The 14,508-nt window shown below is 34.3% G+C and overlaps 1 protein-coding gene across 2 annotated transcripts in view; it reads right to left on the reverse strand.

Annotated features, from left to right (window-relative positions):
- Positions 1-12,323, reverse strand: part of Sox102F (transcription factor Sox102F) — a 190,584-nt gene extending 178,261 nt beyond the window's left edge. The window contains exon 1 of one of the 2 annotated variants that reach the window (XM_065349588.1): positions 11,733-12,323. The gene's annotated coding sequence lies outside the window, so the exon portion shown is untranslated. Of the gene's footprint in view, positions 1-11,680; positions 11,704-11,732 lie in introns of those variants that run through there. The other variant, XM_065349589.1, reaches the window with a different exon arrangement.
- Positions 12,324-14,508: the final 2,185 nt, after the last annotated feature.

Below are 14,508 nucleotides of genomic sequence, written 5' to 3' on the forward strand. Positions count from 1 at the left end.
TGTGGTGAAAATAGCTTTCAGGTGTTTTTATTACAACAGAGAAAATATTATTTTGTTTGAAAATTTCTCGTTAAGAGCTTCACGTGAAAAGTCAGCGAGTTTCCCAGATTAAGTTTGGTCTTTCGAACATCGGTCGAGATTTTTGAGGCAGAGAGTGAGAGAGGAAATGACAAATCAGTAAACTCTTTTTAGTTTTTATTATTCAAACGTAAATTTCCATTTGCAACTGGTGCCACTATCGACTGGGTGCTGCTGGAGAGAAAGCACACTCTGGGACGTATCTTGTATGAGAGGGTCATTCTGCTGGCACATTTGGTAATCCAGGTGTGCGTTGAAGACGTCCCATTGCGAGTATAATATTATTATAAATATACAAATTGGGACAAAAGATATATAATAGTGTTGAAAAAACAAAAAGAAAACCAGAAAAAAAAACGACTACTTGTAATAATAACTTCGCAGCTGAATTATTCATAATATACTGGATAACCTACCTATATATGTAAGTAGTATACGAAATGGAATTATAATTACGTGAAAAAATTGGTTTTCATAGTATTTTAGACAATTGGTAAACGGCGACGTATAGGATTAATATAGGATAAAGAAAGCCAAACGCCAGCAGAAGAGAGTTAAAGGCTGTGTACGATGGAGCGGTATTTACAATGAAAATGCGGGTAATTAGAGGTAGAAAAAGGAGAGAAAAAATTGGAATTTATGAACAAGTTATAATAGTACGTAGTATATTTTGGTTTATATGTGTTATAGTTCAACGCCACATCGCCTGATGGGTAACTGGTTAATAGGTTCGTATAACGAAAAGTGGTTTTTTATCACGTGAATGTGTTTGTGTGTGCATGTGTAATTGTATATGTAGGTACATGAACAACAACAACAACAACAACAACAACAACGGGGGAAAAACATCCTATATTACCTGCATTAATCGAAATCATCTCGATATCGGTTCACATTCGAGTTTGGGAGACTAAAAGTGCGATTGTTTTAGACTCGAGAGATTTTTAAAGTGCAAGGTGGGAAATAAAGCGTTGTGTTTTTTATAAAGCACACAAGTCACACAATCTCGCGACGAAGAAGGCGCACACTGGCGATCGATGGAGCATTGCGAATATATCATCGTAACAGAGTACTGCTGATTGTGAGACAGACCATAGAACTCGATGGAATAGATTATCGACTAATTAATTGATGTCTTCTAAAGTCGAAGTAGCGACTCGACGCTAGACGACGACGACCATCGATCTGGTCGTCGTCGTCGTCGTCGTATTACGAACTCGTAAATACATAGCAATTAAAAAATAAAAATAAGGAAAAAACATCGATACGAACATGTGCGATTTCAAAAGCAGCAGAACCGCAGAAGTATGCCAGTGAATTCAGTTTTCGACGGATTGCTCGCGATCTGTTGTGTTATTGCGACTGCATGCAGGTCTCTCTCTGTGTGTGTACTATAAATAAGGATATCGCGTAGTCCGCGCGTCCACAAGTCGTCCCCGCGAGTCATACGACTAGACTGCGGACTCGAGACGAGGTAATTATTTTTGTATATAAATTGTAGCATATAAATGGCCTGATTGAAATTCTGGCTTTCACGTGGTGGACGACGACGACGAGGATGGAAGCGATGCGACGCGCGACGTGTACGGTGTATGCAGTACTCACTACTCAGTGCTATTGCTTTCCTCATTAACGGTAATGATAGGTGGATAAAAGTGACTCGGACATTGTTTTTTTAAACCGTAAATCGGCATTGTACTTTTCATTCAATAAACAATACGTTTTACGAGTAATTGGCTCAGTGTACATAATGACGCTAGAACGTATACGGGAGCGTAAGTCCAGTTGTCTGTGTGGTTTCTGATTGCAGAAGTTTAGTTGTGATGATGGAGTTTTGCAAGTTGTCAGTTTGAGTAATTAGATTGGTTTTTTTGGTTTTTGTTTGAAATTCAGAGTCAGGTACGTGGAACAGTGATGTGATTTTTTGGGTCAATTTTTAGGGCAAGGGTGTAGAAGGGGCATTGGCGAGTTATTGTTTTTTTTTTGGTTGTCATTTGAAATTCAGAGTCAGGTGCGAGGAACCGTGCTATGATGTGACTTTTTTATCGATCAATTTTTTTTTTTAAAATTAAAAATGTTCATAGTGTGCATTTTTGCCTATTTTCAAATGAATTTTTTCCAATCTTGAAGAACGATATAACTTTGTACTTGAAAAAAAAATTCATAAAGCATTCAAAAAAAAGCCAACGATCCATTTTCAATGAAAAAAGTTGAAATTTATTATAGAAGCTGAAATTTGGTTTTTACTTCGTTTCGTAGCTCAGGAATTGATTGGTGATAGATCCGATGGATTTTCACTTTTTCAGATTTCTTAGTTTTCAAAAAATTCCATAAAAAAGACCCAAAGAAAATCAGCATCATTCTGGGAACTCGAATCAACCGCTCGGGTATCTTATTTAATCGCCTTGGTCATTGATTTTCAAAGTATGCTTTTGTTGATCGAAATTTTCTCAGCTGTGAAATGTTCATTAAGAACTGAAAAATTTTCAAATCCACCAGTGATTCCAGTTTTTTACTTGAAAATTCCAAAAATTTCTAAAAAGAGTCACTGAAAATCGTTGTTTTTATGATTGAAACTCCATAAATGGTCAACTTTTTCTCATAAATTGCTCGAAGTACCACATATTTTCTGTCTACAATTTCCAAAAAAAAAATTATATGCTTTTCCGTGAAATTGTCAAAATTGTGCTTTTACGCTTGTAATTGCCAAAAAATCTCACTTTTATGTCTAAAATTGCAGCAGGTACTTACTCATCACTTTTTTTCCTGCAGTGATTGAAACAAATTTTGCTTTTTTTTCAAAAATAGACAAATCTGACAAGGGAACCTCTTGAGACGTCACACTCCGATTTGAACGGGGCCGCGATTTTTGGAAAGAGCATAGTCTAAAACCCCCAAACCCAAATTTTCAGCCGCCCAAGTTCATTTTTCGATTTTTTTGCGAATTTTTGAAAATTCAATATTGACTGTTTTTGGCGATTTATGATTTTTTTTAAAGTACGTACTTGATCAGTAAAAATGTTCAAAATAAGTCCCAAAACTAATATTAATTACCCAAATCCAAATTTTACCATTTCCAGCCATTCTGGAGCCTCCAGCGCGATTTTTCAATTTCTCCAGAATTTTGAATTTGCTCTAGAAGGCGTGAATATGAAGTTGGGCAGCTAAACATCGAGTTGTGTATTACACTCGACCTGTTTAACGAGTTTATCAACATTTGAGCTGATTTTGAGTGTGACATCTTAAAAGTGTTTTTTGACCAGCTTTTTTTCAAAATTAAAAAATCCAAAAAAATCAAACGTTTCCCGTTTGTGTGGAAATTTTTGAAATTCACGCGAATCGCTGTATTTTGTCCAAAACTAACTCCCCTAATCCAGATTTCACAATTTCCAACCATTCTGGAGCCTCCAGCGCAAATTTTCAATTTCTCCAGAATTTTGAATTTGCTCCAGAAGGCGTGAATATGCAGTTGGGCAGCTAAAAATCGAGTTGTGTATTATACACGACCTGTTTAACGAGTCTATTTACATTTGAGCCGATTTTGAGAGTGACACCTCGAGAGTGGTTTTTTGACCAGCTTTTTTCAAAATTCAAAAATTCAAAAAATCTGAAGTTTTCCGCTTTTTTTTTTTGTATTAGGCTAAATGCCAGTAAGTAATTTAATGAGACATAAAGGATTGGAAATTTTATTTTCTTTAAATTTGCTTGTTGTAAATTTTTTTCCTAAATCGCGAACACATTCCCGACCTCTTCAAAGAGGTGCAGAACTGTAATTTTCAGTCGTTACGAATTGTATAAAAAAAAAATTGAAAACCGTCAGGTGAAGGAACCCTCGCTCCTTCTTCCGTCTTGAAAATGCCCGAGTTTGGTCTAATATCATTTTCATGGCAATATTTCGCTCCAGTCCAGATTTTCTAATATTCGACCTATTAGAATAATCCAGATTCGATTGAACAATTTTTGCAATTCTGAAATATGTGGGTAATTTTTTTAGCTGAATGGAATTTGGGAAACCGTGAGCGTCTTTCCAATTAAATTCATTCTAATTTTGGCCGAATGACTGGCAGGTTGTTTAAAAATGGCTTTAGTCAGTTTTTTGAAAGAAATTGATAATCCAGATTTTGACTACACAGACATTTTATTTTCTGAGAAAAAAAATTTGAAAAAAAAGTTTTTTAGAGAATCCTGCATCTCTCCGAAAAATTTACAAAGAAGCGCTTGTTTTCAGGTATCAATAATCATATTTTCTATACGTTTTCTGTACGTAGCTGATGTTTGAAAAAATCTGAAAAATGTGTAAGTAAAGTACTCTGAAATGAAGTATTACTTTGTGGTGTCTTCTGTATTTGTCAATAGGGTACCTGGTCTCGTTTACATATAAATCTCGTCAACAATTTTTCAACCATTTTAATTCTACACAGTTGATGGTCTTATTTACAATTTTCCTGTGGCGTTGACAATGTGAAGGAAAATGATCTTTTCAGCAGAAAAAAGTCGAGAGGGCTCATTTTTTCAGTAAAGAAAGAAACGATCGAAGTTACGTAGTTTCTGATCATAGGAGAAAAGGTAGGGTGCACATTCCTGAGTTGAGCTGAATTTGATGGAATGAGGTTTTGCCTACCTCGCAAAATGAAGCGGCTAACGATAACAAATTTAAATCTCATGAAAAATTATTGTTGAGAAATGAAACTCTGTATATTGGTATGTGAATGTGTGAGTAAGTGAGTAGAAGAGAGCTACGCGAATTATTTGCTGAGTGTGCTTTTTGTTTTATCGTATTCGTTGGGACTTGGCTTTTTTTTAGCTTAGTCTCAACGATACGTTTAGTCGGGATAGATGTGTTCGAAAAGTGATGTAATTTTTATCGTGGACTTACGAATCGGTTTTTCAAAGAACTATTTCGTTGACGAATAATGGGAGAACAGTGAGAGCGAATGCTTAATAATGCCCTATACCGAAGTGAAATCTGCATAATATGAGAAAAATTTCGCGGTGGTGTATCGTTCGAAAATGAAAAAAGCGCGCATCAGCAAAACTTTCTCTTACTCAGCACACACATCAAACGATGATTGCGAACGATTTGAGCCATATACATTTATAAATATTGTAAATACTCGTCCACGTCGAGTCGTCGGGGTCTGGCAGGGTATTACAAGAGCGTATCTACCGTATGTGTGTAAGTATATAAATATCAGTTACCATAGGTAAAGGTATTATATTCTGTTGACGGACAGATAGATGATAATGCTTGAATTGCTCTTACTCTCGTTCTCTTTCCATCTTTCTTTCTCACTCTTCGACATGGTGGTGTCTTTGTCTTCGTCTCTAGTAGGTACGTTGAGACAGTGATTGTTTTTTGTGAATAATTCAAACAGCGATGAAACAATTGCGATCAATTACCCTGAATAATGATGCTACTATTAACGATGCGAGAAACCGATAAGCGTAATAGCGGGTAATGGGTACATTAAAGTTAACGAACCACCATGCCGCGATATATTGTTGAAATTTAAATGCACTCATCGGTTAGTTTCTTTCTTTTTTTTCGTTCTATGCAACGTGTACTTACATTTGCTAAAAAGCTTCGCAATTATGTATCCAAAATGTCGAGTATCGAATCAATGAATTAGAAGAAATGAAAAAGTGCATTTTGCAGGAAGAAACGAAGAGGGAGGGGTGGTGCAGCGATGCTATGGTCAGTTTTGAAAAATTAATTGTAGGTATTAGGTTTCAAACTCACCTCTAGACGATCGAATTACATCATTATTTAGTGTACGATGAAATGAGTGCATACAGGGTGGACCTCGGACCTTACAATGCAGCGAAGGAGTATAGCATTTTTAGGCATTGTTATCGTCCGAAAAGACTGCAAAAATGCAACGAGTACTCGAATACTTAATCGCACAGACCAGACGATGTATATGCAGCAACATACACAATCATAAAAACGCGTAAATACGATTTATTCGAAAGATTACCAACTTCCGTATGCGCTATGCTATAATACGAGTACTTGTTACACACACACGGCGAGCACTAGAATGATGAGGACACATTACAATGCAATAAACTGCAAACCGCCCTCTTTCAAAGTAAATACTTACGTATACGATAACAAAACTAACCCCTCTAATGCAAACCTCGTTCGTATTCTTTATTCTTTTTGAACTGCACCTCCACCTCTGGAGAACTGTGCGAGTAGAGAAGCTGCATTCATTGAGCTTTTTTCGCTATTTCTATTGCCATTGTCGCGAGGGTTTGTCTGTCTTATCGACAAGATGAATTTGTTTTTAATGGGAACTGATGCGTGTTGCATTTTTACATAGAACGAGTAGACAGACTGGAATGAGGAAGGAGAGGCCAGGGCGATTGCGAATCGCTGAATCGTTGGTATTCTTATGTATCGTAATCGACGTGCGATGAAACGTTGATTATTTTGCTTAAGTGGCGGAACAGCCTTTTTCTCTCAGGTCTGCATGAGTGTTATATTTGAGTGAATTGGTGATTGGAGTTGCTGGGTGTGATTTTTAGTAATTTTTCAAGCTGAAAGTTGTTTTTTCATTGACGTCTTACGTTGAAAAAATTATAATAATTTGAAGAAGATTGATTTTGATGATCATTACTTGTATTTGGGTCGAAAGCTCTTCAATTTCTCATCCAAAAAATTTTGCGATTTGAAAATTTCTGTTAAAATGGTATTTTCCAGTTTTTTTTGACCTCGTGGTCGAGAGGAGGGGGGAAATAATGAAGAGATGAGAAGCAGAAAGTTTTTAAAGAATTTGAAGCCGAATGAAATTGTGCCTTGAAGTTTTTAAATGAAATTTTTGGTTGATTTGGGAGCAATGAGACCAATGATGAGCTAAAAAATTTAATTTCCTGATTTTGATATTCTATAGCTTTAATAATTAAAACGATTTTTTCTTTGAAAAAAAAAATTGAGCAATTTGGACCGCAATTTTTCAATTTTAATACTCGTACTTTTCTATAGCTTTTTGAAAGTCTGAAGAAATCACAATGCTGGCAGAATTATTATCGACTCGTCTCTCTATCTATGTAACAGACACCCACAACGCATTCGCGTCTGTTGTTTAATTAAAAATCGCTTCTTATCACTCCTACTCGCGGTTATTATGAGGTAAGAGCGAGAATTCACCGATCGACGATCAATATAATTGGCTTTTAAACAGATGCCGCGATGCTGACCGTGGTGGCCACGCCGCCACCAGGCCTAGGGCCTGAGCCCGAGATTATACCTTAACTTACGTCTATCTCGTATCATACGAAATTAACAAAAGAGAAATGCATTTTTTATTTATATTTTTTTTGGACGTAGTTTTACGCGAAAAAGTAATCTAACCGGCTTCAATATATCTTTCTTTGTCGTAAGTAGCGAAAAAAAAAATCGACCTAGAAAGTACCTAAACGGGATGTAGATTTGGATGCGTGATCGGAGAGGCTCGAGTTGGCGGCAGGCTATTGTAAGCGCGAGAGATGTTTCGGAAGCTGAGCTGACAGCGAGGTGGATTTTTTCCCATTAATTTACAGAGGAAGGGTGAAAGAAGATGGGAAAGGGAAGGTAAATGTCGTAGGTTGTTGAATAATCCGATGCGATGATGATTAAGCGATTAAAATTCGATCGAAATTGTACAAGAAATGCATGTTGGAGGTCTTTTCTTATATAAAATGATGGGTGGGTGGTTGCCCATCTGGATAAATTAGTTTACTTTTTTTTTTGGTGACATTTTTCTCAAAATATTGGAGTAGGTATAATTTTACGATTTTTTTTGTTGGAAACATCGTCTTCTACCTTCCCCCTTCAGATGTATACAAATGGGTTGAAAATCAAATAGAATATTTTAGATGACTTTTTTAAAAAAATTGAATATATTTAAGAAATTGTTCACATTTTTAGAAAAATGCATTAGCCGATTTTCAATTTTTTGAGTATATTAAAATATTGAAAAAAATCCTAAATTGAAAAATTCTCATTTTTAAGATGGAATTTATCAATTGTGTAAATTTTAAAGAGGACTACTATTGAAAAAAATGATGAAATTTACTCTCAAATATAGCATGGTACCTATTTGTAAATTGAGTTCCAATAATTAAGGCATACTTACGAAAATGATCCCTTTTTAGTAATTTTCTCATTACTGACTCTTTTTGCATCTGTTATTAAATTTTGATTATTTATTTACTCATTTTGAAAAAAAAAATCGTAGGTAAAAATTCTATCGAAAACTTGTACAACTGTTTTTTTCTCAAATTAAAAATCATGATGTAAATAATTTCTCATGCAATCATTGAAACAATTCGTAAAAATTATTGTTCTTTTTTGTGCTGCCTGTTGAAAAATTACAAACCTTTTTTTTTTCTAAAATTGATTATAGCGGAATCTACTTCAAAGTCGTTCTTCCGATAAAAACTCAGAAACGTTTTGATATAACCTCTTTCTGAAATTTCATCAATATTCTTTTCAAAGGTTCAACATCAACAACAATTATGAAATGGTCCAAAGATTTTGAAGAGTAAAAAAAAATCTGTCTGAAAGTTCGCTGACGTGAAAGAAGCGCATTTCTTTTTCTCATCATTTGCATACAACAAGCATCACCTGGAAATCTAAACTGAATAATTTAACACGCTTATGCACAGATTTTGATGCCGGTGTAATGGTGACTCTTCTTGACTGAAACTTGACAGCGGGATTTATTTTGAAAGTGATGGCCATTTTTCAAGCCACAACGAGCGAGGGGAAGAAAAGCAGTCAGAGATGAATAATGGTATGTAGAATGTGAAATGCCAACCAGGTGATTTTGTGTTATGGTGATGATGTCGTTTTGCTTTCAGCGCATTAAAAGTTCAGTTCAGGTATAAGGCGAAGGAGTGAAAATAATTCACTGGTCTTTATCCCTTCTCTATTGGTTGATTTGCGCAGTTTTTGAAATCGTTTCGTTGACGATGAATTTTCCCATTCAATAATTCATTGCGCTATAAAAAAATATTGTTTTTATTTTATTATTACGAGTATCATTTTTTTGTTTTTTTTTTTTGAATTATGTACCAACCTATCAATAAGAAAGTCCACAATTTTTAAAATCTATAATGAATCTTGAATGCACGTTTTTTGAATTTTTTTATGGATTATTTTAGAAAACGTAATTTTTATTAATAATAAAATCCACATTTTTTAAAATTTTTAATGAATTTGAATGCAGATTTTTTGAATTTTTTTCTGGGTTATTTTAGAAAACGTAATTTTGGAGCGAATTCGTGAAGGTCTGAAGCTTTTTTCTCGAAGTGTCATTTTCATTTGACATCCTCGAATTTTTTTTTGATCATTCATATGGTTGAATCATTCTTTAAGGATGCTTTTAAAATTATTTGTAAATAGATTTTCATTAAAACAAATAAAATAGGAAAAAAAATCGTTTTTCTTACATGTTTGAAGAACCCTCCCCTCGATAATCTACGATAATTATTTCAGCTTATTTTTTTGCGTGCTCATCAGTAATTAATTCAACTATTCAAGTGCAGTTTGTTTTTCACTCTTGTTTGTATTGTATGTATGAATTATTAAGACGATAAAATACATTGTCAACACGTTGAAATAATTTCAGGAAGCGAGTATTTTAAAAAAGGAAATGTACCGGTTAAAGTCGTCATTTTTCTTTACACTCGAACGCGTGCGATGAAGAGCGTGGTGCAATTAATTAATTAGAGACGAGGTTTTATTTCCGATGCTCTTTAACGCAATTATCCGACGATTAAAGAATTAATTGCCTTATCATGTTGTTTTTCGCGTGTAAACATTTAGGGTTGAATATTTGGAACGTTTTAAATACCTGCTTACTATATACATAAAAAGGATTAACTTAGTAGCTGTATTAATTGTTTGTTCGGTTTTTTTTTTTGTTAGCTAAAAAGCATAAGTTGAGCGTATTTTTTTTTATTGAAATGATTTCTAAAAGGAATTTTTTTCCTAGCATTTTTATGCAGATGAGTTGTTTTTTTTTTTTTTTTTGTTTTTATAGAATATTTTTCTTGTAATTTTATACAGTTTTCTAGTGAATAACTGCAATTTTAGAATTTTCATTCATTTTTAAAGTTTGTCGATTATTTAAAAAAAAAAAAAACAAAAAAAAACAGATGTATCAGAAGAGGCATTTTATTCGTAATATCGATTATCGATTAATTTATTGGATGTTGGGAAACTGTTCCATTCTATATAGCGAACCTATCGTGGCCACTGGCCATCGTTAGTATTGTAATTGATGAAGTGACGACCAATTCCTACCCTATATCTTCCCTCTCATTGTTTGGAGTGTCTCACAAAATCCACCATTCTCCCAAACGATCCTAAAATACTTGTAGAGATCTCATTTTGTTCAGATAGCTCGAAAAAAAGAAAGAAAAAAGATCAGTCATCACAAGTAACCTGTTGAATTTATAAGTTTGCACGAATTTTGTAATTTTTGCCTTGATTGTTTTTTATTTTCAGAAGTGATTTTTTTTAAAAAACTACGTTCATCTTTGATAGGTCAAGAAAGTTTGATTCGATCGATTTCGTAAAACTTTGATTATTTTGAAATTACTGATGATAGTTTTATTTTTTGTAAGTTTTTATGAAATGTGAATTTTGAAAAATTGGTTCTGCTTAGACATGTGGATTGATTTAAAACTTCGTAAAAAATTGCTCAAAAATTAAAATCAATAATTTCAAGATACATTTTCGCAAAAATAGATCGAATTTGTTGAGTTCGAAATTCGAATCTAGTTACACGAAAATTACAACCTAATAAAAATTTGAAATTTGACCATTCCCGCGTTTTTATTCTGTTTGTTCGATTTACTCAGTTGATAAGAAATGATGCTGAATTTTCAAATTTCCTGGAGTTTTAAGGTATGTACTTGGAGCTCACTTCGTGAAATAATTTTCCAACATTTCAGGAAAGGAATGTGATGTTGAATAGAATTATTTAGTACATAGATAAGCTACAGTTCTGGATTAAAATTTTGAATTTTTTCGTATGAGTCGTACTCGTGAATAATTTATCCCTTTGAAAAATTACTAGATTCATTGACGAAGTGCAAAAATATGCGTTTGCAAAATTCAAAATTTATGGTCTAAAATATTTTTTGATTCAATTTCCAAGATTTTTTCGGAACATCAACTAAAAAATACAATTGATTTCTATCAAAAAAAAATTGAATAATCAATAGATTCATCTCCTTGAAGAAGAAATAATCTTGGGCGATTACATTTGAATGTTCGGGCATCGTACACATTCGGGGACCCTGTAATCACAACGTTGGCTGGAAAACTAGAAATATGTGGCCACTTTTTTCGCGTCGTTCATCGAGTTGAACCTTCGTAATTCGTAACTTCTAGTTTTTTCCTCGTATGATTTTTTGCTAACGTGTAATTGATTTTCGTTTTCACATTTTTCGCGAATAATGTTGATTTAATGTCGAATTTTATTCCAGTGATTGATTTTTCGGTCTAAAATCGCGAAGAACTTCTAAAGATCGATCTTCTTTGATCTTTATTATACTCAGGTATGCGTAAACAATATCAGATATATTTGTATAATTACGTACTTACTCTAAAAGCAAGATTCATCGAAAACATTCTACTATCGTGTAGGAGTATTTACCTTCGGAATAGATGAATGAATTGAAAATAGGTGTATTTTTCCGCTTTGAATTCCACAAAGGAAAGTTATCGGCGATACGTAAGGTATATTTTATCTCTCTGCGATGATAACGACGTTGCACAGCACCGAAGGTTTGAATGAAAATACACCACTCGGAAAAACGATAAAACGATAAACGATGAAAAGGTAACACAATCACATTCGCAATATTAATTATAATACGCTTACGATATAGTCGATACGACCAAATTATTCACTACAGGTAGATCGATACACAAAATATAGAGGAGGGTACAGGGTGGATAAAAATTCGCGAAAATTTATACCGTATATTGATAAAATTCGCACACAATCACGCGTCAATTTCTACTATCGATCGATTCGCGACTAAAAAATTGTAACCGTTTTATCTCGAGGGGGCTGAAAAAAAAATGTCGATTATTTAATCACACGGGCCGGAATCGAGACGAAAAACGATTCGGAAAAAGTGAATAAAATCGAATAAAAATAACGTAATCGCACACATGCACCAAGATCGACATTTAAAAAGTCTACTGGATGAGAGGGCTAGGTAGATACTGAGAGATGACCCGATGCTGCAGGTGTGTAGAAGTGCGACAAAGATGAATATATCTTGGCTGAGCATGAATATCCAGTCAAACAACTTATTTCTTTCATTATTATCTGCCTAGTGCCTATCGTTAATAGTATTGTGAATATGTGCGGAGCGGCGGCATGGTACCTCTTATAATACGATTGTGTATGTGTGTAAAAAAGAGGTACGTACTACGTACGGTACGCAGGCACGCTACACGTTGGCTAGAGTGAGATGGTGTGCAGGAAATCGCTGTTTACTTACCCAAACTGTAAACGGGAGTTCCCTCGCCGAACGAGACGGGGCGGAGGGTAATTAAGGAGGAGGTTTAGGTACCCGGTATTATTACAATTAAACCCTTCCACGGCGTATAATAAGTTTACCTGCTCCTCCTGCTGCCAGACGTAACCAGAGTTTTTCTCAAGCGTTATGCGTATTGCGTACCAACCAGTGACGTGTGGATTTGTACGCCAATCTCTTTTCGACGTTTGGAAGTATGCACGGTACGGTTTTTTATATCATTGTTGCTCTTTGCGGACGGAATGTCTCGTGTACCTTACCTTACGTTAGCTGTGGGTAGGAGGAGTGGAGTTTCGTAAGATTGATGGGGTTGCTCTATGAAAAGAATTTGGGATTAAAATTGGTAGTTTTTGAATGTTCTGTACGAATGAAAAATTTATCCGAGCTGGTTGCTGAATTTGCAATTTTTGGTGAGCATATGAGAAGTAAATGAGTCTTTAGATCCCATCTCGCCTGAGGGCTTGTGCGTTCAGTATGAAATTTTTAATCTAGTGATTGGGGGGGGGGAATTCTGGATGAACTTTTTTCATTTTTTTTCTTCAAGTTGGATGGAGTCAAGTCTGGACACAGAATTGTGGCTTGAATGACCTCAATAAGATGTAGGATACATTTCAAATTTTTAGGTCAGAGTTCCTCTCCCTCTTCCTTTGAAAACTCAAAGTTTGGAATTTTTAAAAATTTTACATACTTTTTGAAAAATGTTTTCGTTTTGTTTGGTTTCCGATTTTTTTTCAAATTCGATCTCTGGCAGTGAAGATTGATCATTGACCTCGAATTTTGAAATTTCTCAGTGTCTTTTTTGAAGTCGTTTGACCTTAATTTTTTTCTAGGCTTACCTACACAGGGTTGAGAATCTTTGATTAATTCTTGGTATTTTTGAATACGTACTTAATCTAACTCACTTGAGCAGTCTGTGGAAAATTTTACCCATAATGAGACATTTCCTCAAATTTTTATCGTTTTCTGATGGTCCATGAATTTTTGATATTTTCGAGTGATTTTCACGTTATTGGTCAATATTTATTTCTGGCTCTTTATCTAACATGGAGATCGTCAGAATTTTTACTTTGTCCTTCAACTATTATTATTTCATAAATATGTTGATTGGTCAATATTTTTATAAATAACTAATACATCTTAATTGTTTCTTTGTTTTAAGTAAGTACAATTTTCTTCCAAAAATGATCGAATACGAACTTGTGTATGATAATAAGTAAGTGATTTTATAATCCTTCTTGAGTAAAGTTACATTAGTCAGGTCTACACCTGTGACCTGTTATTTTCAATGGTGAATCGAAAAAAATATCTAAAATCATGGATGGAATTTGATAAACTAGGCATTTTGTTGCACAATGGCAGCATAAATGCAAGAGCTTGATAAATAGTTTATTGAAATTTTTGTAAAAACATATAAAATTTAAAAAAAACACATATTGATGAACTACTGATGTTTTTAATGTGGTTTATCATTCAAAATCATTCTTGTCATTGTTCACATCATTGGTACTGCTCTCTTCTTTGGAAACATTTCATCTGCATAGGATGGGGAATCAATTTCGGATTCTTCTGGCTCTAAAGAAAGTGATATGCACTCTTCCTCATCATCTCTGCCACGTTTTGTTTTGTTGGATGTTCGTTCATTTTGCACTCCTTTAAAACTTTGTACATTCATTGTTTTATTTTCATCATACTTATACATTTGGATTTGGTTACTTACTGTCTTGGAGTGTTGGTCTAACTAGTACTATAACTTGGTCTTGAAGTGTTGGTCAAACCAGTACTACAACTTAGTCTTGGAGTGTTGGTCAAAATGGTATTAGAACTTGGTCTTGGACTTTCATGCAACTGGAAATGTTGTGGTATTGAAATACAGACCATACT

This window comes from Planococcus citri, chromosome 2, assembly GCF_950023065.1.
Source record: "Planococcus citri chromosome 2, ihPlaCitr1.1, whole genome shotgun sequence".
NCBI lineage: Eukaryota > Metazoa > Arthropoda > Insecta > Hemiptera > Pseudococcidae > Planococcus > Planococcus citri.